Source organism: Dermacentor variabilis, unplaced genomic scaffold (genome assembly GCF_050947875.1).
Source record: "Dermacentor variabilis isolate Ectoservices unplaced genomic scaffold, ASM5094787v1 scaffold_14, whole genome shotgun sequence".
Taxonomy (NCBI): Eukaryota; Metazoa; Arthropoda; class Arachnida; order Ixodida; family Ixodidae; genus Dermacentor; species Dermacentor variabilis.
This window is the reverse complement of record NW_027460302.1, coordinates 9,068,164-9,085,109: the sequence shown is the minus strand read 5'-3', so window position 1 is coordinate 9,085,109 and position 16,946 is coordinate 9,068,164. Positions and strand designations below refer to the sequence as shown.

At 48.2% G+C, this 16,946-nt stretch overlaps 1 long non-coding RNA gene across 1 annotated transcript in view; it reads left to right on the top strand.

The window, feature by feature from the left end:
- Window positions 1–674: 674 nt before the first annotated feature.
- Window positions 675–16,946, top strand: part of LOC142567652 (uncharacterized) — a 47,080-nt gene continuing 30,808 nt past the window's right edge. The window contains exon 1 of the long non-coding RNA XR_012825199.1: window positions 675–770. This is a non-coding gene — a long non-coding RNA (uncharacterized LOC142567652). The remainder of the gene's footprint in view (window positions 771–16,946) is intronic.

The window sequence follows — 16,946 nt, the reverse complement described above, 5'->3', positions numbered from 1 at the left end:
GCGCCGATTTACGCGTGACTTCAGACGCGTCGTTTATTTATTATTTATTTGATTGGAGGGGGGGGGGTTCTAGTTCTTTATTTTGCTGAATACAGATTGGTTCTGAAAACTATACGGTGTTGAATGCGTCAGTGTCAAATGAATCACGTTTGAAACAAATATCGTTTTGATCTGTTAACGACCCAATAAATCGGTTCCTTCTTACTTATTACAATATAATAAAAAAAATTCTTTATTAGCATGTACGACTATGCAGGAGCAGTTATTACTGTCTTCCCAAAAGTACTGTTACTGTTATTATTAATGAGAACATGAGAAATCGCCGCTTTCCAAGCACGTTACTGAAAGGTTAAATTACTGAGAGGACAGGCTGATTTCAAAAGAAAAGTTCATCGTCGCTTTCTGCAACAGCGTGATATTCCTTGTACAAGCTTCAGCGTTCGCGATCTGTCTGCAGTTCCATCCCAAGCACGGCTACCACCTACTGCGTGTTTCACGCCGCTTCTGTTCGTTGTTGCTCAGAGTGGCCAGCCAAGTTAGGCCACGAAGGCAGTACGGCGCCTCTTTGTCTAGACTGCGGTCTAGACAAAACGGCGTCTACGACCGTCGCTTGCAGTCTGCAGCGTTTCGTAGGCTCGTTCTTGTCCGCTCTCCCCGTCTGACGCTAATGGCGCGCCAGAGAAAGGAGGAGGACAGCTCGCTTCGTCAGTTGTCCCTCTGCATTACAGCGTCGCGCGTTCCTCGGAGTGGTGCTGAGGTGATCCGCTTGGGTATGTGGTATTTCTGGCTGTATGTAGAAGCTGCGCGCGTGACCGCACCGGTATTTCTGTTCACTTTGTAAAGTTAGTACTGTGCATCGCATTTTGAGGTGAGCATGCAGCGAAAATGCTTTGCTCCAAATTGCAAAACTGGCTACAAAACTTGCAAAGTAAATTTGTGATTGTTCTCCGCGTCGAAAGGCGAAGAGCGACTAAAATCGTCGAGAAATGTAATTCCACGGAAAGACCGCCTGTTACAGTCATCCGACTGCAAATGCGAGAAACACAGCGCCTCATTTGGCATCGAAGGCGTGGGAAGACAAGCAAAAGGGTCATGTGATCGCAAGTACTCCTCGCCGATCGTGCCTTCCCAAAGATGGAGTGCCTACAATATTTTCGGACTGTCCGTCGCACTTATCGAAGGCGACCAAGAAGAGGGAGAGGCCTGCTGAGCTTCCCGCCGCGAAAAAAGCGACATATTCTAAATGAGGTGTACGCGCTACCTAAAAACTCGGATGCGGCCGACCGTTCTTATGACCAGCCACATTCGAGAACTTGTGAAGGTGCCATGGAACGGAAATCATCACTAAGAACTCTTTGCTCAGGCTCACCACCGTGTTCAGGCTTAACTGGACTCGAGACTTTGTTCGAAGCAGCGCCAAATATTTTACCTCCGCAGTCCTGGGGCTGCCAGCGACTAGGAGCTGACGGAGTAAGGAGCATAGCTTTCTCGCAAGTCCAGCGAAGAAAGGCTGCATATCATTCGAGCGAGCCATGGTCGCCTACCATAGCTTCCATCAGAGTTGCTGACGTGCTGGAGGACATGACGGTAAGGACGGTCGTACTCGGAAAGGAAATTTCCATGCCTGAATTACAACTGCCTTGTGACACCACAAGCGTGGTATACACCACCTTGCTGAAACGAGTCGACGAGCTAGCGCTGTGCCGCGGAGTCCCAAACGCTGATGTTATTCAGAGATGTGAGCCCGCAAGTGGCTTTTTGGACGTGGGGGATCGATGGTGTCACAAACAGTGCCTGCTACTTGTTCCTCCTGATTCTGCCACATGTTCGAGGTGTTTTTTGCGCTATTCAAAACAGGGAAAGTTCGCCACAGCCGATTATTAGCCAGGAAATCCGCAGCAGGAACACGCAGGCATCAGTTTTCATCAGTTCCAACTTCTGAGCAGTTATTTGCTTTAATAGCGAACTCTGTTCTACTAAGTTAAAAAAAAACGTGTGAGGTTGAAAGCTGCGACGGAAAACCTTAGGCAGGCGCGAAATCAAATGGTATGAGAAATAAATAAAGTAAAAAGTATAAAAGCATAACAAAAACAGACACTACACCAAAGGCTGGCTGCTCACCTGTCTACTGTTGCACGTACGCAGTCCCAGAGGCTACACTTTTCTGCGAAACTCCATCCTTCCGCTGCCGAGCATTACTACCATACGGAAGTATCTCAGTATGGTGCGCGTTGAGTGCGGTTTCGACAAGCGTTTTCTTGCTGCCTTAAAAAAAGTAGATCTCACACCTGGACAATTTTAAGCGTCATGGCATATTAATCGTCGACTAGATTCAGGTACGCGAAGAACTCAAGGTGAACTCCAAGACGATGACTTACGCTGGTCATAGTGTCTTTGGTGACGATGCATTACCTGCCGATGAACTCGCAGACCACGGACTAGTGTTCAGGTTTCGTTCTTTCGGTAACCAGTACGCTCTACCTATTGCTGTGTTTGCAAGCAAAGGACATACGACAGGTAAAGTGTTAGCACAGCTTGTCCTGAACGCGATTCTGTTGCTAGAAGACGCAGGTGTCTTTATCGATGCGACCGTCTGTGACGGAGCCGCTACGAAGAGGGCGACGTGGAAACAGTTTTCCGTGAGTGGATGCCTGGAGCACACATAGAACTCCTTTGTACATCCATTAGATGACAAGCGTAATGCCTACGTATTTTGTGATGTCCCGCACCTGATTAACTGTATCAAGAATCGCTTGCATGCACAAAAAGATGCTGAAAATCAATGGACAACGCGTTGAGTGGTTGCACTATGACAGATTGTATGTTGCAGACAGAAAGCACCCAGGTAATTTGAGAGTTTTCCCAAAGCTTACTTATTTTCACATTACCCTTTCGCATACGGAAAAAAAATACGCGGGAAGCTTGCTACGCAACTTTTCAGCACAAGCGTTGTTAGCGGCCTTGCGTATTACTCAAAAAAGGAAGTGCCAGGCCTCGAGAATATAAAAGGCACTATTGACCTTACATAGCGTGTGATGTTTTATGCACTGAACCGCAGCCACCCCACTAAAGGCCTCAAAGCCGTTTCAAAGGACCTCCGAGTTATGGCATCGTCCCTGCACTGGCAGAATTCCTGGGAAAAGGAGGTTAAATCGTTCCAAATCAGGCGCGACGGTTTCCTAAATCAGTCAACATCTGAGGGTTTTCGGGTGACGCTCCTTTCGGCGCTTGAGCTGGCGCGGTATTTACTAAATCAGTGCGGATTTTCTTATGTGCTTACAGCAAAGTGAAACCAAGACGGAGACATTTTCCGGCATCATCCGCCAATCGGGGGACAAAATTACCACCCTTCAATGCCTATGTTTATTCAATTGTGCAATATGCTGCGCATATACAGTTTGGTGCAACCTCCAAAATTTGGTAACTGTCGAATCGAATGCTCCGAAGAAGCATCTATGCTAACCTTGAAAGATTTCACGCTGGCGTTCGAACAGCATGGTCCAGAGTAAAGCCGACTTGAACGGCTGACAGCAAAACTGGATAGGCTCATCACGTACAATCTAAAGTGCGAAGCCGCATTTTGGCCATATTTATGCGGTCTCTGAGGCCTCTGAGTGCACTGTATAATATGTGACGGGCTTCATCTGCCGCAAGTTGCTCATTATGACTTCTTGCACATCATGCAAGAACGGCCTCACCGAGTGTGGTGAAGTAAGTGAATTACCAGAGGCTGAAATTCTGAATTGCAAGATTTGTTGGCGGCTTGGTGCATCCCACTAAGTCAATTTTTTCCCTGCTGCTCGCCACAGAGACGGAGTTTCAAAAGAACTCTGAGAAACGGGATGCTTACGAGCTAACAATTGACAATGTGGTTGATAAGCATAGTTTGCGTTGTCATGTTCGGATCACAAGGAAACGATTATGGCTCATTTGCAACACTAATGCCTGTCAATGATAATGCGCCAGCATACAAAAGAACAACATCGAAAAGCGGAGAACAAGATTGAACAACTACGGAAGCTATCAAAACTGGTTTGAACTAGCGCTTCGCCACAAAATGCGTAGGAGATTTCGCGTTCACGTACTTTCCTGCTCTCAATTGTGCCCGTCGTCGTGCATTTATTTAATTCTACACTGCAACCATGAAAACGTATTCAGTTCCTAGCATATGGTAATTGTATTCGCCAGTTAATTGTCAATAAAATGATGCGTTACTTTTATCTTCCGGACTTTTTTTGTGTCCTTAGGAAGCTAATTAAACAATTCGTGACGGCGCAAGAGTGAAATTTCGTTACATGCAGGCGATCATACGTCAACTACGCCCATAAGCCCAATGACATGCTCTAGAAATCATCGTAATGCACCAGTAGGCTGCGTAGAAGCCGTTGTTTATGAGCTTCCGCTGTCCTGCGGAAAAAAATGCATCGGACAGACAGGAACGTGTCTTAATGACCGGTCACGAGAACATAGCCTAAACGTCAGAAATGAGCAATACGGTCATCTGTGAACTCACTGTCGGGAATGCGGCTGTGCGGCGGTGTATGGGTCCTGCCGTGTCATTGCGAAGCGCAAAGATCAAGGTGTGCGCGAGATTATTGAGGTAGAGCCTCTCTGACGGGATAGTGATACGTGTGTTAGCGCCCCTTCGGTCGACATGTTAGACAAGGAGACGGCTTTTTGAATGACTAAAAATTTTGATGATCTGACGCCGTTGTACATGGGCTAAATATAGAAAGGTGGTTGTTTTCTGAAAATAAAGTTCTTGAAGTTAGCGCATTGTAGTGTCGTCTCCATTCTATCCTTGTTCACTGGCGCAAAATAAGCTTTCAATTTCACCGCATTTTCCTTCCACCAATTTTCCAATCGCCTCTTACTAGTCTCTATTGCGGACATGTTTACTTTCCTTCTACTCTCGCTGAACCCGACGGCTTTATTAGGCCAGTGGTGCCTAAATCGACCACTGGGCAGTAATCTTCACATTCTAATACAACATGCTCCATCGTTTCCCTAGCTTTACCACACCAATCATTCTTCTTCTTCCTTCCTATATTTAGCTTTATAGGTGCGTGTTCCAAGGCTTCTTGATCTCACTTCGGAAAGTAATGAGCTTCCCTTTCATCATCATTATCAGCCTAGTTACGCCCACTGTATGATGACGATGATTGTATGATGCCAGGGTTAGCGCTGTGTATGAAGTCTATTTCATTTCTATTCTCGCCATTCGGGCTCCTCCACGTCCACTTTCGACTATCCCGCTTGCAGAAGAAGGTATTCATTATCCGCATGTTATTCTGTTCTGCAAGTTCTACTAATAACTCTCCCGTGCTATTCCTAGAGCCTATGCCATATTCCCCCACTGACTTGTCACCAGCCTGCTTCTTGCCTACCCTGGCATTGAAATCGCCGATCAGTATAGTGTATTTTGTTTTAACTTTACCCATCGCCGATTCCACGTCTTCATAGATGCTTTCGACTTCCTGGTCAACATGACTGGATGTAGGGGCGTAGACCTGTACGACCTTCAATTTGTACCTCTTATTAAGGATCACAACAAGACCTGCCACCCTCTCGTTAATGCTACAGAATTCCTGTATGTTACCAGCTATATCCTTATTATACAGGAATCCGACTCCTAGTTCTCGTCTCTCCGCTAAGCCCCGGTAGCATAGGACGTGCCCGTTTTTAAGCACTGTATATACTTCTTTCGTCCTCCTAACTTCACTGAGACCTACTATATCCCATTTATTGCCCTCTAAATCCTCCAGTAGCACTGCTAGACTCGTCTCACTAGACACCGTTCTAGCGTTAAACGTTGCCAGTTTCAGATTCCAATGGCGGCCTGTCCGGAACCACGGATTCTTATAGCAGCCTCTCCTGCGTCGCCGGTATGATCGCCGCCGTAGTCTGTTGCTTCGCAGCTGCTGGGCACTGAAGGCAGGGGTGTGCAGTGTTGTGTGCATACAGGAGGTTGTGGCCAAGTTCTGCACCAGGGTGGCAATCCTGTTCTGGTGAAGGAGTGCGTTACCGGTTCTGGTCACCGGGATCAGGCTACACTCCAGGCCTGTTTATGCGATTTTATCAACACGCGGATCTATTTTTTTTAATCCGGTGGAAAATTACAGGCCACCGGGATTCGAACCACGGTCCTCATGCACGCGAGGCGAATGTTCTACCTCTCCGCCACCGCTGCACCCTGAGCTTCCCTTTGAGTTATAATAAATCGTTTCTTTCCCGATTTTGTTTTTTCCTCTTAAGTGGTTACAATGCCAGGTTTCTTTTCCATTACCGCCACCCATGAGGTTATTTGAGCATCTCTGACTCTCCGCATGACATATTTTGTTGCTGTGTTGCTCACCTTACAGGCCGCACATTTCTAGTAAGCTTCCTATATTGTTTCCTCCACTTTTAATCAATGCTGTTCCAGTACAAATACCTCAACACTCTCCCAGCCCATTTACTTTCTTCCATGTTCCTCAGCCGTTCTTCATACTCAATTTTCCTGCGAGCTTCCCTCACTTCAAAACTAGTCCAGCCCATATCACCCTCCACAGCTTCATTTGTAGTCTTCCCATGAGCGCCCAATGCGAGGCGACTCTTTGCCCTTTGGTTCCCATCGAGTCCTGATTGTACCCCTGATTTAAAGCAAACAACCGCATCACCAAAAGTAAGTCCTGGAACCATTACACCTTTCCACGTACCTCGGAGGACCTCGTACCTATTGTATCCCCATAGCACTCTGCGCTTCATTATGGATGCATTTCTCTTCCCCATTACTGTTATGGATTTTTCCTGTGTTTCCATATATCCATTGCCTTCGTTTATCCATACACTAAGGTATTTATATTCTGTTACCCGAGGTATTTCTTGGCCCTGTATCTCCACTGTCTGTTCACTGTTTTCATTGAATACCATAACACCTGATTTTCTTACGCTAAATTTCAAACCTAAATCCTTGCCTTCCTGTCCACAGATATTAGCCAGACGTTGCATATCACATCGCTTGTTAGCTAACAACATAATGTCGTCCCCATAAAATAAACCTTGAAGCTGGTGCTCTACTACTGTAACCTCCTGTTTGTATGGGAAATTAAACCCGATATTACTTCCGTCTTGCGCCTTCTCCATCTTCACCATAAACAGCAGTGGGGATAAAGGGCACCCCTGCCTCAGTCCCTTGTTGATATCAACTTTCTCCTCGCTCCTCATGCCTTCCCATTCAACGCAAACGGTATTTTCTAGGTATATCTCTCTTAAAAGCGGTAGACAATCGTCACCTAGGCCTTACCCTTCCAAAATTTCCCACAAAATCTTGCGGTCTACGTTGTAATACGCTCCTATAATGTCTAAAGAGGCCACATAGAACGCTCTGCTTTCTACTCTATGATATTTCAATACACTGAGTTAGAACAAACAAGTTATCATCCAAACGCCTACCTATTCTGAAGCCATTCTGATGTTCTCCCTAAATGTCATTATTATCTGTCCATGGTTGCAGGTATAATTTGATTGCCTGCATTGCTAGCCTGTAGATTACTGATGTAATTGTCAATGGTCTATACGAGTGAATTCTTTCTCCCATTTACCATTATAAATTAAATTCATTCTACTATGTCGCCGACTGCCTGGTATTCGTCTATCTTTTAAAGTGTTTTCCACTGTTTTCTCGAGAGCTTCCTCACTTTTTGGTCCTACTTCATTAACCAGCCCAACGGGAACCCCGTCTAGCCCTGTGGCTGTGCGCTAAAGAATTTTCTCTTCGGATTTCTTCCAGTTGAAATTTATCAGCACCAGCTCCTTTTCCATCTGGTTCTTTTTCATGGTTTTTTTTCTTCGTATACAACCTCGTCATTGCGTTGGAAAGATTCGGGTTTTATTTTCGGGTGTAATTTAAAGCTGGGGGGGGGGGGGCTTCCCCTTCCAGTTTTCTCCATCTTCGTGTAGGATACGTTGTTGTATTGTTGTTGACTTCCTGCCTAATAATCTTATGTGGTTTCTAAATATTCTAGGTGCGGCCTTCTTTTTCTCATGTATTTCTGACAACCAATGTTCACTTTCACCTCTTATCTTGGCTTGCGCCAGTATTTGAACCATATACTTTTTCTCCCGGCATATTTCCCATTTACTGGCTACTTCATCCTGCGGTAAATGCGCCTTCTTCGCCTGCCTGTGCTCTCGGGATGCTCTTTGTCGTTCGGCGATCCCTTCTCGTATCTCCCTGTTCCACCAGCTTTTCGCTTTTATTTTTGTTCCATCGAACATGTTCTTTCTCTTTCCGTATTTCTGTCACTATTATACTTAGATGTTCACTGTATTCCCACTATTTACTGGGCCATTTGCCAAGTTCTTCCTCGACTCTGGTGACTATATTTGTTATTGGGCTTGGCAGCGCAGTGCTCCGACGGATGCGCATGCATTTCTGCTTTTTCGTCCAGATTGCCATTTTGCGGGCCGGTGCCGTCGAAAAACCGACGGAGATTCTTTCACTGCCTGACAGATTTGTCACGCCTGCGCCGCAATGTCCCTTCGATGGAGCACCGTCATGAAAAGCTGCGCCTCAAGTGATGTTCCGACACGATCTCGCCAGCAGTGTGGCGTCAGCGGACACTTCCCAGCTCGAGCATAAAACCCGGAGCCATCTCCAGCAGCCTTTCAGTGGGCTTGGCAGCACCGTACACGGACGCATGCTCATACACTTCTGCTTTTTCGTCCAGATTGCCCTTTTGCGGGCGGATGCTGTGGTGGGACCGATGGAGATTCTTTGACTGCAAGACAGATTTGTCGCGCCTGCGAAAGAATGTCCCTTAGATGGAGCACCATGATTAAAAGCCGCACCTCAAGTGCTGTTCCGACACTATTTAGTCAGCAGTGTCACGTCAGCGGACACTTCCTAGCTTGAGCATAAAACCCGGAGCCATCTCCAGCGGCTTTTGAGTGGGCTTGGCAGCACCCCGCTCGGATGGATGACCATGCATTTCTGCTTTTTCGTCCAGATTGCCCTTTTGCAGGCGGATGCCGTGGCGGGACCGACGAAGATTCGGTCACTGCAAGACAGATTTGTTGCGCCTGCGCCAGAATGTCCCTTCGATGGAGCACCGTGATGGAAAGCCGCGCCTCAAGTGCTGTTCCTACACGATTTAGTCAGCAGTGTCACGTCAGCGGACACTTCTCAGCTTGAGCATAAAACCCGGAGCCATGTCCAGCCGCCTTTCAGTGGGCTTGGCAGCACCGCGCTCGGAAGCATGACCATGCATTTATGTTTTTCGTACAGATTGTCCTTTTCCAGGCGGATGCCGTGGTGGGACCGATGGAGATTCTTTGACTGCAACACAGATTTGTCGCGCCTGCGAAAGAATGTCCCTTAGATGGAGCACCGTGATGGAAAGCCGCACCTCAAGTGCTGTTCCGACACTATTTAGTCAGCAGTGTCACGTCAGCGGACACTTCCTAGCTTGAGCATAAAACCCGGAGCCATCTCCAGCGGCTTTTGAGTAGGCTTGGCAGCACCCCGCTCGGATGGATGACCATGCATTTCTGCTTTTTCGTCCAGATTGCCCTTTTGCAGGCGGATTCCGTGGCGGGACCGACGAAGATTCTGTCACTGGAAGACAGATTTGTTGCGCCTGCGCCAGAATGTCCCTTCGATGGAGCACCGTGATGGAAAGCCGCGCCTCAAGTGCTGTTCCTACACGATTTAGTCAGCAGTGTCACGTCAGCGGACACTTCTCAGCTTGAGCATAAAACCCGGAGCCATGTCCAGCCGCCTTTCAGTGGGCTTGGCAGCACCGCGCTCGGAAGCATGACCATGCATTTATGTTTTTCGTACAGATTGTCCTTTTCCAGGCGGATGCCGTGGTGGGACCGATGGAGATTCTTTGACGGCAACGCATATTTGTCGCGCCTGCGCCGGAATGTCCCTTCGATGGAGTACGGTGATGGAAAGCCGCGCCTCAAGTGCTGTTCCTACACGATTTAGTCAGCACTGTGACGTCACCGCACACTTCCCAGCTTGAGCATAAAACCTGGAGCCATCTCCAGCAGCCTTTCAGTGGGCTTGGCAGCACCGTGCTTGGACGGATGCTCAAGGATTTCTGCTTTTACGGCCAGATTGCCGTTTTGCTGGTGGATGCCGTGGCGGGACCGACGGAGATTCTTTTACTGCAAGACAGATTTGTCGCGCCTGAGCCGGAATGTCGCTTCGATGGAGCACCGTCATAGAAATCCGCGCCTCAAGTGCTGTTTCGACACGATCTCTTCAGCGCAGTGACGTCAGCGGACACTTCCCAGTTTGAGCATAAAACCCGGAGCCATCTCCAGCGGCCTTTCAGTGGGTTTGGCAGCACCGTGCTCGGACGGATGCTCATGCATTTCTGCTTTTTTGTCCAGGTTGGTAAGAAATATTCTGTCTACTCTATTCGGGACGATTCACTTACTTTGACAGTGCTGCCAAGCCCACAGTGCCTGCTTGTTTCTCTGTGCGATTGTTTGCGTGTTATTAGACTGCTCTTAACATTAGGGGACGTAGAGCTTAATCTGGACCGCCCTCAGGGTCAGAATCTGAGGCTACTGTAAATAGCGAGCTTCTCAGGGAAATCCTAAAAAGCACAGAAAGAACAATAAGACGCTCAACATACTCTCCGCCGACAAGAAACAACTGGAATTAACGGTAGGCAACGTTCAAGAAAGGCTAACTTCAATGGAGAAAAAGCGTGGACGATTACAAAAATGTGAGAAGCTGGCTGAGTACGAAGTAAACTACAAAGAGACGAGGAAGCTAGTGAATGAGCCATCGATTAAAGTTGATGATCTTGAAAACCGTAGTCGAAGAAACGATGTGATTGTTTATGGATTAAGTGAAGAAACAAAAGAGGGTAATAAATCCTTGCAAGACAGAGTCAAACAAGATACCGTAAAATCTCGTTACAACGAACACCACATTAACGAACTTTTCAGGTTTACAATTTTTTTAAATCCCAGCCAAAATGCCTATATCTTCAACGTTAAAAACATTGAATACTAGGAATTTCATATTACCGAATATTTATAAACAGCGTACGTAATTTATTACCGTAATCCCCAACATATTTCTTTATTACGAAGTTCCATTGAAGTTTCGGTACCAAATCCCTGAGGCTTACACCTATCATCATCATCCGCATGAGCAGCAGCAGCCATGCGCTGGGGAACCCGTTTCAACGGGTACAGCCCCAGCAGAATCAGCGTGAGCATCGAGTATGGCCATGTTCGGACGCTCCTACTACTTCGTAGGCCTAGCTTCACCACCTTGATGGCGATCGGCAGGAGCTGCGAAGTTATCGGTGCTGTCATTGTGCTGCGGCGTTCGCTTTGCTGACAATGAATTCTCCTGGCCCCTCCTCGCAGTAGCGCGTGAGGTAGTCGACGCAAACAACTATCCAACGATTTCCCTTGGCTGATTTTGGAAATGGACTTACGAAGTCAATGCCCACTTGTTGGAAAGGCGTGCATGGAGGCGGGATCGGCTGCAGGAGACCAGCTGGAGCAGTAGATGGCCGTTTGTGGCGCTGACACTGCAAGCAACTGGCCACATACGTCTCAACAGACTGTCGCATTCCAGGCCAATAAAAGCGCTCCTGAATCCGGTAGAGCGTCCTCGCCGAACCTAAATGGCCAGACGTAGGGTCATCGTGCATAGCACTCAGAATCGTTGTGCGAAGGCTCTCCGGTACCACTAGGAGGAAACGTGCGCCAGTGCTGGAAAAGTTCTTCTTATACAGGAGTCCATCACGTACACAGAAATGGTTTGCTGTCGTCGAGGCGAAGAGCGGTGTTAATTTATCGTCTTTTCGCTGTTCGGCTTTGAAGCAGTCGAAGTCTGGAAAACGCGGCGACACAGAAGCCACGAGGTGATCGAAGTCGTCGGCGTCAGTCCGTGATGCTAAGTGGCATACGCGAGAGGCAGTCCGCGTCAGCGTGTCGTCGACCGCTCTTATAAGATACGGTGAAGCTGTATTCTTGCAGTCGGAGCGCCCAGCGCGCAAGACGGCCACAAGGGTCACGAAGATTCACAAGCCAACACAATGAGTGGTGGTCGGTGACCACTGTAAAGGGGCGTCCATACAGGTAAGAACGAAACCGCTGAACCGCAAATATTACCGCGAGGCATTCTTGTTCCGTGACAGTGTAATTCTGCTCGGGCCTACTTAATGAGCGGCTTGCATATGCGATCACGTGTTCGCGGTCACCGTAGCGTTGAACTAGGACGGCACCAATACCTATGCCACTCGCATCCGTATGGAGTTCCGTCGGAGCTGAAGGACTGAAGTGTTGAAGAACCGGTCGTGACGTCAGCAGAAACTTCAACTGACGAAAAGAAGAGTCGCACTCCGGAGTCCACTCAAAGGGGGTGTCCTTTCGTAGCAGGCATGTCAGCGGATACGCGACGTCGGCGAATTTCGGAATAAATCGGCGGAAATAGGAACAAAGCCCCAGAAAACTACGGAGCTCCTTGACAGAGCGCGGTGCACTGAACGCTTCAACGGCTGCTGTTTTCTGGGGATCAGGGCGGATGCCATCCTTGTCGACAAGGTGCCCAAGCACAAGGGTTTGGCGTTCACCGAAGTGGCATTTCTTAGAGTTTAAAACTAGACCCGCGTTTCTGATGCAGTTCAGGACAATATCCAGGCGCGAGTTGTGTTCACTGAAGGTGCGGCCAAAGATGACGACGTCATCGAGGTAGCACATGCAGATGTTCCACTTCAAGCCGCGCAGAACAGTGTCCATAAATCTCTCGAAAGTTGCCGGAGCGTTGCACAATCCAAATGGCATCACATTAAATTCGAAGAGGCCGTCAGGGGTTACAAAGGCAGTCTTCTCCTTGTCGTCAGGATGCATCGGAATTTGCCAATAGCCAGATCGTAAATCTACTGAGGAAAAGTAAGAGGCGGAATGAAGGCAGTCTATTGCGTCATCAATACGTGGAAGTGGGTACACGTCTTTTTTTGTTATAGCATTCAAACGGCGATAGTCGACGCAAAATCTCCAAGATCCATCTTTTTTTTTAACAAGAATCACTGGAGCTGCCCACGGACTCGCTGACTCTTGTACGACTCCCTTTTTCAACATTTCGTGCACTTGTTCGTTGATAATCTGGCGCTCTGATGGTGAAACACGATATGGCTTTTGTCTAATCGGATTTGCCGAACCCGTGTTGATGGTATGGCGCGTTCGAGACGCAGGGATCGCAGGCATTTTGTCTTTCTGCGCAAAGTCGAATACTGAAACGTGCTTCGAAAGCACACGCACTAACTTTCGGCGTTCACTCGTGCTGAGCGATTTATTTACCATCGACATAAGGGCTGTTTCCGAACTGTGGCCATCAGGTTCTTCCGGCACATCTGTAAGTTCAGCCACTGATAAGGACGCGTGTTCCCTGGCGAAGGCTAATTTCATGCCGTCTGGTAGTATAACGGGCTCCTTAGAACAGTTTACTGTCCATAAGCCAGTGCGTCCGCCTTTGATTGACACCACACAATGTGGCACCAACACATTCTTTTTCACACAGTTAAAGTGCATCGGTTCTACGGTAGCTTCGAAGCTGTCGGAATCGGCGCCGCAACAGACAACAGGAACGCAAACGGTAGATGACGCAAGTATGACCGTATCACCACAAACACACTGTGTAGTTTCGCGATCTACAGGGTTCTCCAGGAGTCCTGATGGAATCGCACCACTTATGAATACTTTCCCTGTGCGGCAGTCGACAGTAGCCCCACACTCCCGCAAGAAGTCCATGCCGAGAATAACATCATGGGTCGACCGAGGAATAATTAAAAACTCTGTCGTAATAACATGACCTCCCAAGAACACGTCAGCACTACACACCCCAATAGGTCGCAACGGCTCGCCACTTACTCCACAGAACTTTGAACCTTCGTCCCATTTAAACAAAACCTTTCGCCCTAACACGTGTTTAAAAGAGACACTCATAACAGAAATTGTTGCGCCTGTGTCCACCAGAGCCATCACAGGGACATTATCTACAAGAACGCGCACTTTGTTTTTCAGCATCAACACAGGAGGTATTTCTGTCAGTAGCATGTCTCCAGCGACCTCACCTCCATCGGCCGCGCTAGCTAGTTTTCCGGTGACGAAGGGGACGTGGTGCGATGCCGCGGTGAGGGAGAACGGGGAGCACGACGTTGCGGTGGGGGTGTCAAACTCCTGTCAGATGCCGGGGAGCGATTCCGGGAGCTGCTGAGCCAATACTCGTCGCCACATGATACGTGTGGTGGCCACGGGGCACCGTGTGACCGTTCGGAAGGCCGAGAAAACTCTGAGGGCTGGCCATACCACGTGGTCATACGCTGGTTGCAAAACCGCGAGATATGACCCGGGACACCGCAGGAATAACACACCGGGAGAGGTCGAAACCTTGGTTGTTCGTCAATGAAGCGGATATTATCATTTTCCCGCGTGTAGTGGGTTGGTTCGTGGCGTGTGTCACGACGATACATCGGGCGTCGAGTAGGCGTGCGTTGAGCGCGTTGGTCATAGCGTGGAGTCGGAGGGCGTGTTGTCATCCTCGACTGTGGGGCTGCGCTGTACTCTACGGCCGCTGCGGTAACCATCGGTTGCCAAGGGGCCGCATGTGGTGTCGTCATAGCCTCACGTGACGTCTACACGCCATGGTGGTCAGCAGTTGAATGCAACTCCTCGCGGCGGGAAAGTTCCTCGCGGACAATCTGTCGGATGGTGGAAGGAAGGTCGAGGCAAGGACTCGTGTCCACACTGGCAACCGTCGTAACGTTTGCCAATCGACCAAACTTTGGCGCAATCCGACGCATCTTGAGCGTTTCAAAAGTTCTGCAGTGCCGAATGACGTCAGACACAGAACTGAGGCTCTCCTTTCCAATTAGAAAATTGTACACATCCTCAGCCACTCCTTTCAGCAAATGTCCAACTTTATCTTCTTCCGACATGCGAGCACTGACCACCTTGCACAGCTTTAATACTTCTTCGATATATGTTGTGCATGTCTCACCTGGTAGCTGCGCCCGTTGAGACAGTGTCTGCTCCGCACGCTTCTTTTTGGCGACTGAGTCCCCAAAACACGCCTTTAGCTCGTCAACAAAATGTTCCCACGTCGTAAGCGCGTCCTCGTGGTTCTCGTACCACACGAGGGCGGTATCGGTCAGGGAGAACACCACATTGGTGAACTGAGCGGTAGCATCCCACCCGTTGGACTTGCTCACTCGTTTGTAGTGGACGAGCCACTCGTCGGCATCTTCCCCCGCTTTGCCTCCGAAGGTGGGTGGAACTCGGTAGTATGGCAGTGGACTGCTAGGCGCTGCCCTAGGAGCGGCTCCTTCTTCTGGCATGTCGAAGACGGTCACGGCTGATGGCGGGAGGCCGGCAAGTCGACGGCTTCGACGAAGCTGTGGCAGTGACGGTTCCGTTGTTGTCAGCGGTACCCAGCACCTCCACCACTTTGTTACGCGCGAAGGAGACCGTCTTTAACCCTTACGGATGAAGGGGGACCGTTTACTTTTAGGTCGCGATCGAAGGTGAGCGCAAGAGCGGCCAGCTGGTTAATCAACTCAGCGTCGTTCTCTTCTTCCTTCCTCTACTCGGGACCACAAGCACGTTCACTGGTCTTCGTTTTCTTCATGCGTAACAATATATATATCAGTGCACAAAAAAGGAAGGGAAAAGGAAGACGCAAACAAATCAACCCAGCAAGATGAACTCACACATGCAGCTAATATGACAAAAACATTTCTTTCTCCATTAAGGAGACTGATGGGCAACTAACACAATCCCTATTCCCAATGTCTGCAGCTTCTGCTATTTCTCTGATGAACTGGTCAGGGTGTCTGGCAAGCGATTGAATGCGATAAAACAGGCTTGCATCTGCAGCGTGCGCAATGTCCGGCAAGGAGGCCAGATAGGGCTAGTTTTTCAACGTTGTATGTGTGCTCACGTAATCGCTCGTTGATGCATCTATTTGTCTGTCCCACATAGTCTTTGGCACAGTCCAACGGGATGCAGTAAACCACCCCTTCAACACAAGAAACAAATGGTTTTCCGTGGGTCTTCTTGCACCCACGTGGCTTGCGCTGCGCGTATCCGCGTTTACCCTCATGCACAAACTAGACAGCTTCGAAGGAGCAGGGAAACCGATTTCTACACCGACACATTTCCCGAACTTTTTCAGATTGTCACTAACCTCATGTAGGTAGGGCAAGACGATTACTTTCTTTACTCTCGTCACCTGGTCAGTGGCATTGCAAATGCTGCCTGCCACGGTGGTCAATACATGCAACGGGTAACCTGCATCTAAAAGATGTGAGACTTTGTATTGAAAATTTCTCTGAACCAAGTGCGGGCTGGACTTCAAAAAGGCGTTTTTGAAGTCCAGCCCTTTTGAATGTTTGACAATACCTCACTTCACTAGCTTTGAATGAGGTGAGTATGCAAGAATGAGTTTTTTGCCTGTAGGCTCGTAAAACCAACAAGAGGCTAAAAACCCATCCTTGCATACTCATCAGCTCATGAACGTCCATAACCATAGTGTCTTACAATGAGTATTCTACATTCTATTTGACAGATTACTGCTGAACAAGAGTTTAGAAGAAATTCTACATATTGAATAGGGTTATGAACAAATTTCAAGAACAGTAATTGCCGAACTCTATATCTTCTTGCTTGTAGATTGAAAAAAAAATTTAATGCACAGAATGCACCATGAAAGAAATTTATATCTACATTTAAAGCAAGGTTCCACAATTAATTGCCCTGTACTCAAAAGTATAATGTGCATGCAAATTTGTATTTTCTCGGCTAGATTGAACCTTGGCTGAAATGCAACTAAAAAGCACTTTGGAAGCAAATGGCAACTCGAGGCATCAAATGCTTTGGCAGAACACGCAGCAATGATTAAGCACAACAGTGACTGCATGAACTCTAGT